Source organism: Gossypium arboreum, chromosome 2, assembly GCF_025698485.1.
Source record: "Gossypium arboreum isolate Shixiya-1 chromosome 2, ASM2569848v2, whole genome shotgun sequence".
Taxonomy (NCBI): domain Eukaryota; kingdom Viridiplantae; phylum Streptophyta; class Magnoliopsida; order Malvales; family Malvaceae; genus Gossypium; species Gossypium arboreum.
This window is the reverse complement of record NC_069071.1, coordinates 43,049,872-43,069,181: the sequence shown is the minus strand read 5'-3', so window position 1 is coordinate 43,069,181 and position 19,310 is coordinate 43,049,872. Positions and strand designations below refer to the sequence as shown.

The 19,310-nt window shown below is 35.6% G+C and overlaps 1 long non-coding RNA gene across 1 annotated transcript; it reads left to right on the top strand.

Moving 5' to 3' along the window:
• Window positions 1-5,345: 5,345 nt before the first annotated feature.
• Window positions 5,346-7,798, top strand: LOC128285548 (uncharacterized). The gene is made up of 2 exons (XR_008276004.1): window positions 5,346-5,451; window positions 7,613-7,798. It is a non-coding gene; the product is annotated as an uncharacterized LOC128285548 (long non-coding RNA).
• The last annotated feature ends 11,512 nt before the right edge of the window (window positions 7,799-19,310 follow it).

Sequence of the window (19,310 nt, the reverse complement as noted above, 5' to 3'; positions counted from 1 at the left end):
TTATGTTGGATTGCATGATTATGTTACTTACTAGTTGCATGTGAACTTACTAAGCATTTATGCTTACTCCTTCCTTTTCATTCTTTTTAGTTTTGACAAGCCAGCTCAGAAATCTGTAACAGTCGGAGGCTCGCTCACACTATCCGTGGACCATTTTGGTATAGTGGCTTGTATATTTTGAGTATGGCATGTATAGCATTATAAGCATTTTGTTTATATGATCTTATGATATGGCTATTGGGTGGTAAGGAAATGTTTGGTAATGATTAGCCATTCATATTTGGTGTTATGTATGCTTAATGTGCTATCTATTCCATGGAAATTCATAAAAAGGTGAAATTTGCTATAAAACAGTATCATATAGTAGCAATGACATGAATTTGAAAAATCACTAAAAATAGTAGAGATAGAATCAGATGGTGAATAAAATATTAAATTGAATCTTATCGAGTCTATTTTCATATGGAAGAAACAAAAAGGGTAAATAATTTGTATTTCATGAGAGATTTGGGTTTTGGTGAAATAGGGTCAGAGCAATTTTTGAATCCCCTATTCTGAATTTAGAAATTCACTAAAAATTGTAAAAACATAATTAGGAGTCATACTTTATATTTATAGATTACTTATTGAGTCTACTTTTAAGAGAAAGAAACAGCATAGTAATCTAAATTCCGTACAGAGAGAAAAGTGATTTGTAGTGAACAGAGGTCAATGCAGTCAAACACTGAAATAGGGGAAATTTTAACTAATAAATTGTACTAATTGGCCTGACCAAAAATTCTGAAAACAAATTAGTAAATAGATATATGAGTCTAGTTTCAGTAAACATTTACGTATTTGAATTTCAAGTTTCGTAACTCGAGATATGATTTTTTTAGTAACTGTGATGCAGATGAGCAGTTTATTACGAAAAGTGAAATAAATTATTTGAAATTGTTTAAGTGATAAATTAAGTCTGTTAACGCCTCAAGCTCGGCGATAGTATCGGGGGGTGTTACATTTGGTGGTATTAGAGCTACGGTTTAGTCGATTCTCGGACTAACGTGGCATATGTACGGGTCTTGCTATACATGCCATATATATATTGTGATAGTGTGACGATTCTTGACCTTTTAAATGATTTTTTTAGAGTAAATGGATCCCAATCTAGCTATGGCCGATGATGTAGAGAGCAATGCGCTAGCTCCTACTAAAGGGGCAATGCCGACTGAAAATCAACCTCCTACTGTTGGTCAAAGAGGAGGAGAAGGAGTCTAGATGAAGAATGCATAGTACACCGAGTTCGTTCGTACTAACCCGAATGCTCAATAACCTCCCCCACCTCACCCGATTCCTCAACCTGTACCCTCAATGGCTCAAGGTATGGATCTGATGAAATTTCATAGAACCCCAGTTGAAAGAATTCGCAAGCAAGGGGCTAAAGAATTCAGGGAAAATGTTAATGTTGATGCCGAGAAAGCGGAATTTTGACTTGAGAATTTTATTTGGGTATTTGATGAATTGTCTTGTACACCTGAAGAATGCTTGAAATGTGCTATATCCTTGTTGAGAGATTCAGCCTATTATTGGTGGAAGACATTGATTTCAGTGGTACCGAAAGAGAAAGTGACATGGGAGTTCTTTCAAGAAGAATTTAAGAAGAAATACATCAGTGAAAGATTTGTTGAACAGAAGCATAAAGAGTTTCTCGAGTTGAAGCAAGGCAATATGACAGTTACTAAGTATGAAAGGGAGTTCGTTCGATTGAGTAAGTATGCTAGAGAATGTATTCCTTCAGAGGCTAAAATGTGCAGACAATTTGAAGATGGACTCAATGAAGACATCAAAGTATTTGTGGGAATTCTTGAGTTGAAAGAGTTCGTAGTACTTGTTGATCGGGCTTGCAAGGCTGAATAACTAATTAAAGAAAAGAGAAAGGAAGAGGTTGAGACTAGAAATTTGAAGAAAAGACCGATGAGCAGTGCATTCCCACTGCAAATTAGAAAATCCAAAGATATGTATTCTCGTTCTCATGTTTCGACTGGACATTCGTATGGGAATCGTAAGAACCAAAATATGGGTTTAAAATCTCAGACTACTTCTGTGGGTAGTGTGGAAAATTTGAGATTCGTTAGACCCGAGTGCCAACAATGTGGTAGAAGTCACCTTGGCCCATGTAGAACTAACGAATGTTACCAGTATGGTTCTCCAGATAATTTTATTAGAGACTGTCCTGAGAGAATTGAGAAAGAAAATTTTTAGAGTGCAAAACCTAGTGGTACAGTTTCGAGAGGAAGATCTTCTAGAAATGCTGGGAATGAGGCAAACAGCAAGAATGTAGTCAGAGATTCAATGTTTAAATCTGAAGCTAGAGCTCCGGCTAGAGCTTATGCCATAAGGGCAGCTGAAGATGCTTCATCTCCTGATGTGATCATTGGTATTTTCTCTCTTTATGATGTTACTGTTATTGCTTTGATTGACCCCGATTCTACTCATTCATATATGTGCATGAAATTGGTGTCTAATATGAGTATACCTGTTGAGTCTACGAAATTTATGATTAAAGTGTCAAACCCATTAGGCAAATATGTTATAGTTGATAAAGTATGCAAGAAATGTCCTTTGATGGTTAAAGGTTATTATTTTCTGGCCGACTTGATGTTGTTACCGTTTGACGAATTTGATGTTATTTTGGGTATGGATTGGTTGACATTGCATGATGCTATAGTAAATTGTAAACAAAAGGTTATTGAATTAAAATGTGGAAATGGTAAAATTCTGCGGGTTGAATTAGACGAATCAGAGGCATTGCCTAGTGTGATTTCTTTGATGTCGGCTCAAAGATATTTGAGAAAGGGTTATGAAGCTTATTTGGCGTATGTGTTGAATACAAAGAAATTTGAGAAGAAAATATAATCAGTGCCGATTGTATGTGAATTCATGGATGTATTTCTAGAAGAGTTGTCGGGTTTGCCTCCTATCAAAGAAGTAGAATTTGGTACTGAGTTGATACCGAGAACAAATCCGATCTCGATTGCTCCACATAGAATGGCAACAACAGAGTTGAAAGAATTAAAGTCGCAGTTGCAAGAGTTGACTGTCAAAGGCTTTGTGAGACAGAGTTTTTCGCCTTGGGGTGCTCCCGTATTATTTGTGAAAAAAAAGGATGGTTCTATGAGATTGTGTGTAGACTATTGGAAGTTAAATAAGGTAATAATCAAGAACAAGTATCCGTTGCCGAGAATTGACGATTTTTTGATCAGCTGAAAGGGACAACATGGTTTTCAAAGATTGACTTGAGTTTTGGATACTACCAGCTGCGAGTAAAAGAGTCAGATATGCCTAAAACTGCTTTTAGAACAAGGTACAGCCATTATGAATTTTTAGTTATGCCATTTGGTTTGACAAATGCTCCTGCTGTGTTTATGGATTTAATGAATTGCATATTTCAGCCATACTTGGACAAGTTTGTTGTGGTATTTATTGATGATATCTTAATTTATTCAAAAGATGAGATAGAGCATGCTGAGCACTTGAGGATAGTTTTGCAAACTTTGAGAGATAAGCAGTTGTATGCCAAGTTTAGTAAGAGTGAGTTTTGGCTTCGAGAAGTAGGATTTTTGGGTCATATTGTTTCAGTTGATGGTATACGGGTTGATCCCAATAAAATTTTGGCTATTGTTGATTGGAAACCACCGAAGAATGTAATTGAGGTTAGAAGTTTCTTGGGTCTAGCTGGTTATTATTGACGGTTTGTAAATGGATTTTCTATAATTGCTACTCCTATGACCAAACTACTCCGAAAGGATGTAAAATTTGAGTGGACGGAAGAATGTCAACAGAGCTTTGAGAAATTGAAAAAGTTACAGACTGAAGCACCAGTGTTGGTACAACTCGAGTCAGGTAAAGAATTTGTGGTGTATAGTGATGCTTCTCTAAATGGTTTGGGATGTGTACTTATGCAAGAAAGAAAAGTTGTGGCTTATGCTTCGAGGCATTTGAAGCCTCACGAAAGGAATTATTCAACTCATGATTTGGAACTGGCTGCTATAGTGTTTGCTTTGAAGATTTAGCGACGTTATCTGTATAGTGAAAAGTGTCAAGTATATACCGACCACAAAAGTCTCAATTACTTGATGTCACAAAAAGACTTGAATTTGAGACAACAGAGATGGTTAGAATTATTGAAAGATTACGAGCTTGTGATTAACTACCATCCGGGGAAAGCGAATGTGGTTACCGATGCTTTAAGTAAAAAGTCATTGTTTGCTTTGAGAGCTATGAATACTCAGTTGGCGGTGTTTGACAATGGTTCGATTCTACCAAATTTGAGAACAAGACCAATGTTTTTACAAGAGATTTGTGAAGCTCAGAAAAGTGACAAAGATTTGCAAGCCAAGAGGAAGCAATGTGAGGCTGATACAGGATCAGATTTTAGAATCGGTTCTGATGGTTGCTTGATGTTTAAAGATCGGATTTGTGTACTGAAAAATGATGAGTTGATTCAAAAGATCTTGCACGAAACACATAGTGGTTGTTTGTCAATTCACCCAGGTAGTACAAAAATGTATAATGATTTGAAGAAAATGTATTGGTGGAACGGAATGAAAAGAGATATATCCGAGTTCGTATCGAAATGCTTAATTTATCAACAAGTGAAAGCTGAACACCAAGTACCTTCGGGACTATTTCAACCTATCATGGTTCCCGAATGGAAATGGGATCGAATTACTATGGAGTTTTTATCAGGGTTGTCATTAACTCCAAGGAAGAAAGATGTCATCTGGGTAATAGTTGACAAATTGACTAAATCGGCTCATTTTATTTCGGTATGTACTGATTATTCTCTTAATAAGTTGACTGAATTGTATATCAGTGAGATTTTTAGGCTTCACGTGTAACACCCTGAATTTGGGCCTAGAAGTTTTGGGCCTTGAGCATGGGAGCAGTTGAAGGCAGCTTATAATATTCTGTTGTGCATGCAAATTTTGTTAATGAAGGCTTGTTTTAGTGGTTAAGTGTGTTGAGAAGTGTTGGAGAAGTCCTGGGTTTAAACCTGGACTCTAGCAAAAAATTTGGTTTAAGGTGAATCAAACCCTGGGTGTAGTAGGTAGGCCTTAAGAATATTGTTGGAGAAATTGTGACGCAAAAAGCCTTGTGGCTTAGTGGTAAGAAGTGTGTGGAGCATCTGAGGGGAGGCATGGGTTCGAATCCCATGGCAAGCAAAGAGCATTTATTTTGCTAACAAGGGGCGGCAAGAGTTGGTGTTGAATTTAAACTCTAATGTTGGAGGGATCCCACATTGGGAAGCTAACATAAGAGTGGATGGGAAGCTTGCTTTAAATAGAGAGAACCATGAGGAGAGTAAAGGTACCTTTCTTGGCTGATCCCTTTCGCTTTATGACGTGCTCGTTTGGGTTGGGCGTCGGCTAATAGTGCTCGGAGCGTGGATTAACTCCAGTCTCCAATCAGGTGTGTATTTCTTACTACTCTAACTGTAGGATGGCTACTTCGGGCCGCGATGGGCCGAAAGGGGCCATATGGGCCTAATGGGCCTACGGGCCCAATTGGACAAGTTGTTTGATTGTGTAGTAAATATTGAACTAGGCTAGGTGAATCTCATATCTGTGGCTAGATTTGGGCTAAAAGGGCCACACGAGCGTGTGGGCTCATTTGGGCCGAGAAGGGCTTTAGGCCCATTCGTATTGTTATCCCTGTTTAGAATACTTTAGTTTACCAAATTACCAAAATACCCCTGGTTTGTAAAATTACCAAAATACCCCCGGTTTGTAAAATTACTAAAATACCCTTGGTTTATAAAATTACCAAAATACCCTTGGTTTGTAAAATTATCAAAATACCCCTAGTTTGTAAAATTACCAAAATACCCCTGATTTGTGAAATTACTGAAATACCCTCGACCTGTGAAATTATTGAAATACCCTCGACTTGTAAAATTACCAAAGTACCCTTAATTTACAAAATTACCATTTTACCCTCGATTTACAAAATTACCGAAATACCCCTGTAGGGTAGAATTATCGAAATACCCCTGTAGGGTAGAATTATCGAAATACCTCTGTAAGGTAGAATTACCGAAATACCCCTGTAGGATAGAATTATCGAAATACCCTTGTAGGGTAGAATTACCAGAATACCCCTGTAGGGTAGAATTACTGAAATACCCCTGTAGGGTAGAATTATCGCAATACCCTTGTAGGGTAGAATTACCGAAATACCCCTGTAGGGTAGAATTACTGAAATACCCCTGTAGAGTAGAATTACCGAAATACCCCTGTAGGGTAGAATTACTAAAATACCCCTGTAAGGTGGAATTATCGAGATACCTTGTGGGGTAAAATTACCATTTTGCCCCTAAGGTGTTAAATGACTGTTTTGCCCTTGTGGCCAAGTGACTAACTTGGACTGTGTGGTTGACGAATTTGATTGTGAATATATGTTGGTATATGAATGACTTGACTGTGATTGTTTGATTCAAATTTGGGTATGACATTCTGCATACATGACATGTTGCATGGGTTGGGATTTTGTACGGAGGAAGATCTGATCTGTTAGGATCGCATGGTTGCTTGACGACTGTGGATCCACCGAAGGCTTAAGAGCCAGATATTCGTCTTGATTTGATAAGGTCGCACGGTCGCCTAAGACGATCGTGGACCGATCAATGGTGAAAGTGCCGATCTTATTTACCCGAGGTCGTGTCTTGAGCTATATTACACCATCCGATGGCTATGTGCCTAACATGATACAACTACCGATGGCTTAAAGCCTTCTGATTATGGCTTTGTGTCAACCTACATATGGCTCTGTGCCAACCTGATTATGGCTGTGTACCAAACGTATTTGCCTAAGGCTATGTGCCAATATATGGTTATTGACGACTCTGTGTCGATCACATTTATCTAGGGCTGTGTGCCGGTTATGTTACTCTAGTTGACGGCTATGTGCCTAACATAGTGCAATTATCGATGGCTTTGTGCCACGTATTCTGTTAAGTGGCTTTGCCACATTATCTGTTTTTGGTGGCTATGCCACAAATATCTGTTCTGATGGCTCTGCCACAATATCTGTATTTGGTGACTCTGTCACAATATCTGATAACTGAGCAGCAATGTTGCAACTGTGGAGTGTAAGGCTGGGTGGGTTGAGCTATTCCCCACATGGAGTGTAGGGCTGGTACGGGTGGAGTGTAACGGTTGGTTATAGGCTGGATTGGGTTGAGATTGCATTCACATTCTGATTCTGATTCTATCACCTAATTCTGATTTTGTTACTAATCTGATTCGATTCGATTACATTCTCGATTACGATTCGATTACGTCACCTAATTCGATTCGATTCGATTACATTACTAATCGATTTTGATTCGATTACATCGATTCGATTCGATTCGATTCTCATTTTGGTTCCAATTCGATAATGTTTCTTATTCGTAATGGGCTAAGGTCCATCTGTACTTGTCTCGTTGTAATGGGCTAAGGCCGATTGGTACTTGAAATTGTAAGTGAGGTCAGGCGACTTTTAATTCTTTTAGATGACTGACTGTTCCTTTTTATAGTAGGGGATTTCACACTGAGTTTTCGTAAACTCACCCCGTTTATTAACCTTTCAGGTAATTTCCAGCCTTAGATGGATCGGGGCTGCGAGGGGCTCGGAGGAAGCCACACACACTGTTTATGTTATAGTTTTGATTATTACCTTTAAATTATTTTATGTGGGTTGTAGTAAAGCCATTGTAATTTTCTGGATTTCAAATTTGGAATTTTATTTATTGTTCTTATAACTGCTAGTATTAGAACACGATTTTCCAAAGCAACTACTATTATTCAAAACATCACGTAACCGCAATTGTTTTTAAAGTAAGTTTCCGCAACTACCAAGATTTTTACAAAGTTGTTAAGAATGTTATTCAAATTGAGGTTTTCTAACAAGGTTTAAAAGGGTATAAGTTTTAATTATTAAGAAGGGTTTTAATGGAAACATGATTTTGAAAAACACTTCAATGTGACACGCCAAGTTCGAGCCAAACTTTCAGGCCGGGTTTGGGGTGTTACATCACGGAGTACCTTTGTCAATCATTTCAGATAGAGATCCGAGATTTACATCACGGTTTTGGCAAAAGTTGCAAGATGCATTAGGTACGAAGTTAAATTTCACCATTGCCTTCCATCCATAAACTGATGGACAATCAGAGAGAGTAATTTAGATTCTTGAAGACATGCTCAGATGTTGTGTATTGGAATTCCAAGGTAGTTGGGAAAGATACTTACCATTGGTAGAATTTGCCTACAATAATAGTTATCAGACGAGTTTGAAGATGGCACCTTATGAAGCATTGTACGGTCGTAAGTGTCGGAAGCCATTGTTTTGGACTAAACTCAAAGAAAACTAGATTTACGGAGTTGATCTAATTGAAGAAACCGAAGAAAAAGTGAAAGTGATTCGAGATTGTTTGAAAGCTGCTTCAAATAGACAGAAATCCTACACAGATTTGAAACGAAAAGAAATCGAGTTTCAAGTTGGCGATAAGGTATTTTTAAAAGTGTCTCCATGGAAGAAAGTTCTCAGTTTTGGTCGGAAAGGTAAGTTGAGTCCGTGTTTTATCAGACTGTATGAGATAATTGAAAGAGTTGAACCAATAGCATATCGGTTAGCATTACCACCTAAATTAGAGAAGATTCATGATGTGTTCCACATATCTATGTTACGTCGGTATCGTTCGGATCCTTCACATGTAATTTCACCGACGGAAATTGAGCTACAACCAGATATGACTTAAATGAAGAATCGATTAAGATTTTAGCTCGGGAGGTCAAGCAACGAAGAAATAAAAGTATCGCTCTTGTGAAAGTATTGTAGCAAAAGCATGGGGTAGAAGAGGCTACATGGGAAACTATGAGGAATCAATACCCATACCTGTTTACCGATAAGATTTTCAGAGACGAAAATCCCTAAAGGGGGAGAGTTGTAATATCTCGAATTAGGTCCTAATCAGAATAGTGGTTTTGGGACCACAAATCCGAGATAGAAATAATTATTTTATAATTATTTTGAGGTCTATGATATGATTGCATGATTGTGTAAAAATTTCGTGAAGAAATTCTATGCATAAAGTGCTTAATTTGAAATTAGGGACTAAATTGAATTAGTTGTAAAACTTGCATTCTAGAAGCTTTTAGTATGAAATTGCTTTGGAATATTAATTAGGAGGTCTTAAATAGAAATTTAACCAATTTCTAAAATTTTGGACAAAAATGGGCTTGTACATGAAAAATTACAAAGAAAGGCATTAAGGGCATTTTTGTCATTTGATAAATATAGTCATTAAAAAGGGAAAAATTACACAAAAATGGACTCATCTTCTCCCCAAGGGCTGCCGAATTTTGCTTGTCACCATAGCTAGGGTTTTCAACATTTTTAAGCCTTGATTGTAAGTGATTTTCATGCCCGTTTTTAATGCTCTTTTCGATTTTAAAATCTAGAAAGCATGTTCTATCATTTTCTAGCAATATTTTGAGCTAGGATGCATGTATGAAAATTCACCCATGTGTGACAGAATTGCATTTTGATGAATAATGAAGGAATATGATGGTTTGATGTGTGTTTAACAACTTTTACCTAGAAGTTTTATGTGAAAACACCTAAAAAGGACTTAATTGTAAAAAGGGTAAAATTGATGGTAAAAATTTGATTTTTAGTGTGAAAGATGGGTTGTTATGGACACTAGGAAATTCGGCTATGCCTAGATGTCATGGGAAATGCATGTAACTCATTGTACAAACTTAAGGACTCAATTGTAAAAATGGTAATTTTATCCGAGCCTGTATTAGGGGTTGTTTTGATGAATGTGTATATTGAATAAATTAATTTGGCATTTTAGATCAAGAGAAACAAGATTTGAGTCATGATCGAGGGAAAAATAAAGTTTACGAGGAATAGGCTTGATTTCTAACATTTTGAACCGAGGTAAATTCATGTGTAAATGTAGTAACATAATTGTCATTTTAAGTAATTTAATATTATTTATATGATATGATGATTATTATTATGAAATATTATGCTTTGTGGTTATTATTGTGTAATATGCAAATTATGTGAGCTACTTAATAAATATGAAATGCTACCAAGTATCGGTTCCGAAATTCCGTGGAAGACGGCAAAGATGTATGATTGAGGAAAATCCCGTTTGAACCTTGGGAATAGATTAGGATACAAGTGACATGTCACTAGGATATTAGAGTTCCGAACTCGTTAAGTTGAGTCCAAGTTCGTGAGATGTAACTAGGCATCCGAACTCATTGAGTTGAGTCCAAGTTCGCTTATGGATACTAACGCCCGAGCTCGTTGAGTTGAGTCCGAGTTCACTTATGGGCGGGTTACATGGCAGCTTGGCTACATAATTTTCGCAGGCTATTGAGTTTGTCTAGCTGCGGGTTGGCACTTATGTGCATGCAATCCGTGTATCCAAATTATATTCCGTTGTGTTCAATGGGTGAATCTTAAGTGAATAAGGAGAATACTTAAGACAAAGGTGACATGTTGGCAAGTATTGTGAATGAGAAAATTGGACAGGTATGCGCTTAAATATTCGGGTTGAGAACTTGGTATGATGAAATCATGGTAAGATAGTAAATGCAAATGTAACATGAATGTCTTGGTGATATTTATGCAAATGATGTTTTATGTTGGATTGCATGATTATGTTACTTGCTATTTGCATGTGAACATACTAAGCATTTATGCTTACTACCTCCTTTTCATTCTTTGTAGTTTTGACAAGCCAGCTTAGAAATCGGGAACGGTCAGAGGCTCACTCACACTATCCGTGGACCATTTTGGTATAGTGGCTTGTATATTTTGAGTATGACATGTATAGCATTATAATCATTTTGTGTATATGATCTTATGATATCACTATTGGGTGGTAAGGAAATTTTTGGTAATGATTAGCCATTGGAATGGCTAATCAAGATCATATTTGGTGTTATGTATGCTTAATGTGCTATCTATTCCACGAAAATTCATAAAAAAGGTGAAATTTGCTATAAAACAGTATCATACAGCAGCAATAATGTGAGTTTGAAAAATCACTAAAAATAGTAAAGATAGAATTAGATGGTTAATAAAAGATGAATTTAATCTTATTGAGTCTATTTTTATATTGAAGAATCTAAATAGGTAAATGAGTTATATTTCAGGAGATATTTGGGTTTTAGTGGAACAGGGTCAGAGCAATTTCTAAATCCCCTATTCTGAATTTAGAAATTCACTAAAAATTTTTAAAAAATTAATTAGAAGTTATACTTTATATATATAGATTCCTTATTGAGTCTACTTTTAATAGAAATAGACGGCATAGTCATATGAATTCTATACAGAGAGAAAACTGATTCACAGTGAATAGAGGTCAAAGTAGTCAAACACTGAAACATGAGAAACTTTAACTAATAAACTGTACTAATTGGCCCGACCAAAAATTATGAAAAAAAATTAGTAAATAGATATATGAGTCTAGTTTCAGAAAAAATTACGGATTTGAATTTTGATTCTGTAACTTGAGATATGATTTTTTTAGCGATTGTGATGTAGATGAGCAGTTTATTACGAAAAGTGAAATAAATTGTTTGAAATTGTTTAAGTGATAAATTAAGTCTGTTAACACCTTAAGCTCGACTCCGGCGATGGTCTCGGGTAAGGGGGTGTTACAACTGACTTATGTTACATGATCAATGTAACACCCCTTACCCGTACCCGAGGCTAGGATAGGGTACAAGGCATTACCGGACAAACATACAAACATTAAACTAAAATACGGGCCATAAAATTTCTTTCATATTTCAAAACGTTCATTCACTTACACAAAGTCCCTTATTTGAGTCTACGAAGCCCAAAACATACTTTAGAAAGGGTTCGAGACTAAACCGAGAACTTACGAAAATCTTGGAAATTTCATGCTTTAAGGCTCCACACGCCCGTGTCCCAAATTCGTGTTCCATACACAGCTGAGACACATGGTCGTGTTTCTGCCTGTGTGGAATATACCTAGGCTATTTTCCAAGCTTTGGTCAACCTTAATCTCTTACCAGTTATACAAAATCAAAAGCATATAACATGGTATTCATTTAATGATTAAATATTCTCAATTAAACCACAAACATAGCATTTGTATGTCATCATACATGTGTCTCTCATACTCATTTTACCTTGTTTATTATAGTACCACTTATACATTTATACCAAGATTATCATCTTACCAAATATCTTTAGCTTAATCATCAAGCATTCATATTTAAAACTAGATCATATCTTTATAAAATACCATAATTCAGATGCACAAAATAACATGTTTGCCTGAAACATTTCAATTCAACTCCATACCCAACAAGCATTACATTTATACTAGTCATATATATATACATGTCATGATACATATCATTCTCTTTCTGTTTTCTTATAAACACATATCATTTATTTCATTATATTAATATTTCATATACCATAGTTTCCATGCATTCCACATATATTTATTTTCCTCCTCCTCCTCTCCATTCTACATCCTTAATGTATATAGCATTCTTGTAAGTACGATTTCACAATTTACTAATAAATGCTCACATCAAACTGTCCACATGAGTCATAGTCACTTACTTATTTATAATTTGATCTACAGAGCTCCAAATTAAGATTCGTAAGTTCCCCCTAAAAGTAGACTCACATATCTTTCCACCATAAAATTTTCATAATTTTTGGTTCAACCAATTAGTACAGTTTATTCATTAAATTTTCCCCTGTTTCACTTTCTCGCGAGTTCGACCTCTCTTCACAAAAAATTAATTATCTCACAATGATGAACTCGAGATAATGTTCTTGTTGATTTATCTTGAAGATAGACTCATTAGGGATTTTAAAAATATAAGTTTAATCCTCTAATTATTTTTATCCAAATTTTTTTGATTTTCCAAATTCAAAATAGGGGATCACATAATCATTCTGAACCAGTCTCACAAAAACATAAATATCTCAAAATATAGAACTCCTTTTCTTGGTCTATTCTTTTATATGAAAATAGATGCATTAAGCTTTAATTTGACATCTCATTTAGCCTCTGATTCAATTTCTACTATTTTTGGTGATTTTTCAAAATCACATCACTGCTACTGCCCAAAACAGTTTTATTGCTAATTCACTCTTTCACACTTTCTTTGTATTAACCTCATTTTAACATACAAATCACAAATCATTTTCACCACATTTCATACATCACAAGTATAGGCCCATGATCACAAGGTCACCATGAAATCATCCTCATGTATAACTTACTTGTTTATAACCTTACCACATCATTCACATAACCAAGTTCCTGCACTTATTCATCACAAAACTCACAAAGCAATACATAGAGAGTCTCCCGTTGAACACTTCGTGATGTGATCCGGCCCGGGTAGATGAGTCGAATTCACGTAGTTGCCCGATTGTAGTTCGAGAGAGTCGTTCGTGCCTCGGATTTTAGTAATAAAAGTAAAATAATGGATTAGAATAAGTGGAAGGTTTCAAGAAGGGTAATTTTAGCAATAGGTTCTGTTATGTGTACCAAAGATGGGTTATGGATAAATGAGTCGGTTTGGTTACAAGAAAATAATTCGAAGGATGGGAATGGAAAACGAACTTAACGTCAGGAATGATTCAACACTAAGAAGTGTCACCCCGGTTCCTATATTGTTAAGGTGAAAAGATGGATAGATGGATAGGTGAACGCCACACCAAGATTGGTGATAAGTTCAAACAAGACGATTGACGCCACTAGCACAAGCCAGAAAAGTCTTTCGAAACTTGTACGAGATATGAGAGGAAGCAACCTCACAAGAACAAATGTTCATTAACAATTTTGGCAAAAGTCCCTTACAATTGAAAAAAACAAATACTTATAGGCACATAGATGACCATTCAAATTCGGCATCTAGGTGTTCACACAATAATAAAACGTTCACACTAATGTATTAAAAAGTTCATAAATTGGCAGATTCATGAACTAGTTGAATGGACACTTTCTTCCCCTAAGTGTGTGCATGAATGCTTAATCATAAAGAAAGGCTTCAAGTGACTTGTATGTGCACCAAAGGTTGCATTCATCTCCTTGGGACGTTCATGCACTTGTATGGAACATGTATCCTCATAATTAAACTCTTTAATAGCATGTAGGTTAATAAATGGCAGCATGAACCTAGTAAATTCGTTCTCCCCTTTGTGCATACACTTAATTCAATCAATGTGTTGAATTATTGAGTTAATTCCTTCCTTTGGATGTTCTTGAACCCATCCATGCATGTGTAGTAGCTTATAGGTCAATTCAAAGTGTGAACAGCTACTTCTTAGCCGAATAAGTGCCTTGGAAAGCCATACATGCACTTAAGCCATTCATGCATTCTATCATCCCATGCATTTGATCCATTCATGGACCAGCCTTTAATGTCCATACATGCATTCGACACATGCATGAATTTGTAGAAACCTTGCATCTAGCCGTACATGCACCAAAGATTTAATACTTCTTCATTCATGAGTGTGGAATGCCCAAAAGAGATGTTTCTTCATCCATACATTGTACCATCCAAAGGGATGTACCTACATGAAATAAACAAGTATTAAGATATCTCATGGACACTCATAAATTGGCATGATGTGAACACATTAATGTCATGCATTAATTCACTATGTGAACATAATCAATTTATGTAATGACTATGGCATATTAATAACAAATATTAATATAAGACAAGTTTAATGCTTAAATAAATATGTGCAAATTTTTATTTAATGCATTAAAGACAAAACCGAGTTTAAACTAAAATGAGCTAAGCTTTAGCTCGTGAGCTAAAGTTGAGCTGAGGCTAAACTCTTAAGCTGAAGTTGAGCTAAGGTTTAGCTCGTGAGTTGAAAGTGATCTAGGAGTGAGCTCGGTTTAGCTCAGGCAAGATGGATTGAGCTCGAATAAGCTGGATTTGAGCTGGACGGAACTCGTGGAGCTGGAAACGAGCTTGGATCAGCTTGCCAACATGTCATTGCTCGGCTTGACAGACTTGCTTGATAAAGTTCGCTGGGCGTGCTCGTATCACTTCGGATCTATCCTCGATACTTGGTGGTTTCAGCACATAGCTCCACCCATCATATAGCTCGGCTCTCTTGTACACATGGTGAACAATCAGTACCACCCATGTGACCTAGCCAATTTATCTCATATCTCTCTTGTCTACATGGTGTCCTTCACCTGGAACCACGCATGCGACGTAGCTACATATATCCCGTAGCTCTCTTGTCTACATGGTGTACACATAGTATCACCCATGCGACCTAGCTACATCATAATGTCTTGTAGCTCTCTTGTACACATGATGTTCACTCAGCACCATACATGTGACCTAGCTACATACTATTTGTATCATCCAATCTTTCCGAAGGTTCAACCGGGATTTCACTCTCTTTTCCAACAATTTCACTAATCAAGTAATTATCCACAAACATATTTCCAGTATTATTATAAAATATCATAATACAAGTAATATTGATGTATTATTTACATATAAACTTACATCTCATTTAATATCAAGGCAATAACATTAAATTACACATTGCCTTATTAAAAATCATATGAACTTACAATTTCCCATAATATCCATAATCATAGAAATCACATTTATGTATGATAATTCAATGCACATCATGTACCATAGACATATTTTTAAATCAATTCATAAACTTGGCACCATAATCATTTAATTTAACATAATTCAATTAATTCACTAAATTTAACTTTCAAATATAAATTACAGATTATTATTGTATTATTATCATACCAACTTACATACTTTCAACACCTCGAAATTATAATAAATATATCAATTTTACATTGAAACATGCATAAATTAATGCTTATTATACATATGAACTTACCTCGATATTAAAACGACCATTTTACCAACTTTCCCAATTTTCGATTTTTCTCTCATTCTAGGTTCAAATCTCGTTTTCTGGGATCTAAAACATCATATTTTACTTATTTAATTAATGTACTATTCAAAACAGTCCTTAACTCAAACTTTGGCAAAAATTACAATTTTGCCCCTAAACTTTTGCATATTTACACTTTTGCCCCTAGGCTCAGGAATTAAACTTCATCCCTTATTCTTATGTTTTATGACATGCTGATCACTTTTCCCTTCTATGGCCAAATCAAATTCTCACTCTAATATATACTTATGACTATTAGGTATTTTTACAGATCAAGCCCTTTTACTCGTTTTCACTCAATACCGAGTAGCAAAGTTGTCTAACATAATTTAAAACCTCATATTCTATCATAAAACAACAAAATAAACACATTTCACCAATGGGTATTTTTCCAAATATGAACCCTAGCTTAAATTATTGCTAGAATAAGCTTAATCAAATTACCAAGATTCCAAAAACGTAAAGAACTTGAAAAACGGGGTTAGAACGGACATACTATTGAGCTTGAAAAGCTTGAAAACCCTAGCCATGGCTTCCTCCATGCTAATTTCGGCCTCCATGAAAAATATGAGTCAATTTTGGTTTTATTTTTTCTTTTTATTTCTTTTAATTACCAAATGACCAAAATGCCCTTCCTTACTAAACTTTCAAAAATTCCATCCATGTCCAATTTTTTTCCATCACTTAGAAATTGGTCAAATTACTATTTAAGACCTCCTAATTAATATTTCAAAGTAATTTCATACTAGAAACTTCTAGAATGCAGGTTTTGTAACTTATTCAATTTAGTCCCTAACTTCAAATTGAGCACTTTATGCATAGAATTTCTTCACAAAATTTTCACACAATCATGCAATCATATCATAGACCTCAAAATAATAATAAAATAATTACTTCTATCTCGAATTTTGTGGTCCCAAAACCTCTATTCCAACTACACCCAATTTTGGGCTATTACAATCAATCACAAGCCCGTGTGTGAATTCATGTGACACACATGGCCAAAAGACATGCCCGTGTGTTTAAGCCATGTCAAATCTATATGGAATACTGACTTAATTCGTAGGGTACCTCAGGGGACGCACGACCGTGTAAGATAACCATGTGTCGCACACGACTGAGACACACACCCGTGTCTTTGCCCATGTGGACAAAAATAGGCCATTTGCAAAGCCATTTTGCCACCCCATAAATACAAGCATTCACAAGAATATTTGACCATATCTATCACACTTTCACATCCTAGGAAGTTGTGAAGTGGTTTTTTCCTGCTTTCAATTGAGCGTAGTGGCGGTACTTCCACTTGTCAGTAGATCCACCTAGCTTAGCTCCGCTTCCTATCTGCATGGACTGCTTTCGTATGATGAGTGCGCATCATTCGCCTCTGGCTTGGCTCTCCCTAGTTCTCCTCCCCTGCTTGACTTGCTTTCAGGATTGAGGCTGTCCACACTCTCTATTGCACTCCGGAATTCGAAGTCATTGAACCACTGAACTACCTTAATCAAGCCTGGGCATTCTCATAAGCTGATAGACTAGACTGACTTATAACGAACTGGACTTAGCTGAACACTAAACCGAGATCCATGAAAGATGGGTGGAATCGAATGGATCATTCCTTAAACTCATTGGATTGACCTCGCGAGATTCTTGATTAGATAGATCACCTTGACTTGGAAGACTCAGTTGTCTCATCCAAATTCCTTCCCTGTCTTTCCCAGGTAGGTCCATAACTCAATTGGCAAACATTTTATAACCATTTCATATACAATATGTACCAATTCAACTTGTTATGCAATTACCTATTTAATACCATACAATATCCATTCATTTAATAAATGCATATCAATAAGTTACTTGCATATTTTCATTCAAACATTTCCATACTAAAACTTACCATATTCAAACACACATATATAAAACCACAACATGGTACCAAATAAGCCAAATCACATGGCTTAGCTTATATACAAAGACATACCAAAAATCAAGTTGTCAAGTATCATAAATAACATCATTTAAACTAGCCTATACATTTCATATTTACAAATATTCACAAGTTCAAAATACCAATCGAAAATTGGATAGTGTGACGTGCAACTCCAACTTGTCCGAAATGAGCGAGCTAACGAACCTCTATAAGACAGAAAAAGAAACAGAGTAAGCTTATAGTTTAGTAAGCCTGTATAATTCAGAATTTAAACTTACCATTTATACATAATCAGAGCAATGATAACAATGCCAACAATTCAATTTAACCATCACCTAATCACAAATATTCATCTAATGTTAGTCATTATAGACATACATGAAATCATCCATAATACAATGCTTCTCATCATTCTAGATTCAAATATCATGTATAACATTAATAACATTTATAAACTATAACTTGTCAATATAACATTATTTAGGCCAGATGAACCTTTTAGAATTTCAAAGGATAGTCGAGTGAACAATGTCAGTAATCCGTCAATTCATCATCATACATGCTCTTTCAAGTCATGGTCGGTAAGCTCCACTTGAGCTGATAAACAGTAAGCTCTATTAAGCTGAAAACGGTAAGCTCTATTGAGCTGAACAATAAGCTCTTTTGAGCTGAATTAGTAAGCTCCAATGAGCTGAAACAGTAAGCTCTTACGAGCTCTGGTGAGTCCACAACAAATGCAGGAGCTCAACCCATACGGTAATATCCATAACACATCACTCGTATCCAATGAATTCACATAGTTCAAACGGGGTTTGGTAACGAATAAAATATATCATGAAGACATTTATATTTAAATATTTCAATTATATACATTCAATTCAAAAATTACAAGTATAGAAAATTCTATTCTAATTATACGAACTTACCTTTAGTTGCTCGAATGAAAACTAACGTCTATTCGTCAACCTTTCCTTTTCCCTGATCTAAACTCGATCTCAGCTTGTCTTGATCTATATTATATCAAATTAACTCATTTAAACTTTCATTCAATTCAATTTAGCCTAAAACATTCATTTTGGCTAATTTATAATTTTACCCCTAGACTTTTAACTACTTTGTAATTTAGTCTTTAACACATAAAAATGCAAAATTGCACAATTTGACCATAATCCATGGTAACTGAATTTCCTATATACTACTAGCAGCCCATATCTTTCATTATTTCATACTATTAATTACCCTATTTTACATTTTTACAATTTAATCCCTATTTGACATTTTTATAAAAAGTCACTTTATAAAACTTGTAAAACTATCATCAAACTTCCATAATCTATCATTAGACATCAAGAATTCAAGTATTCAACAATGGTACATT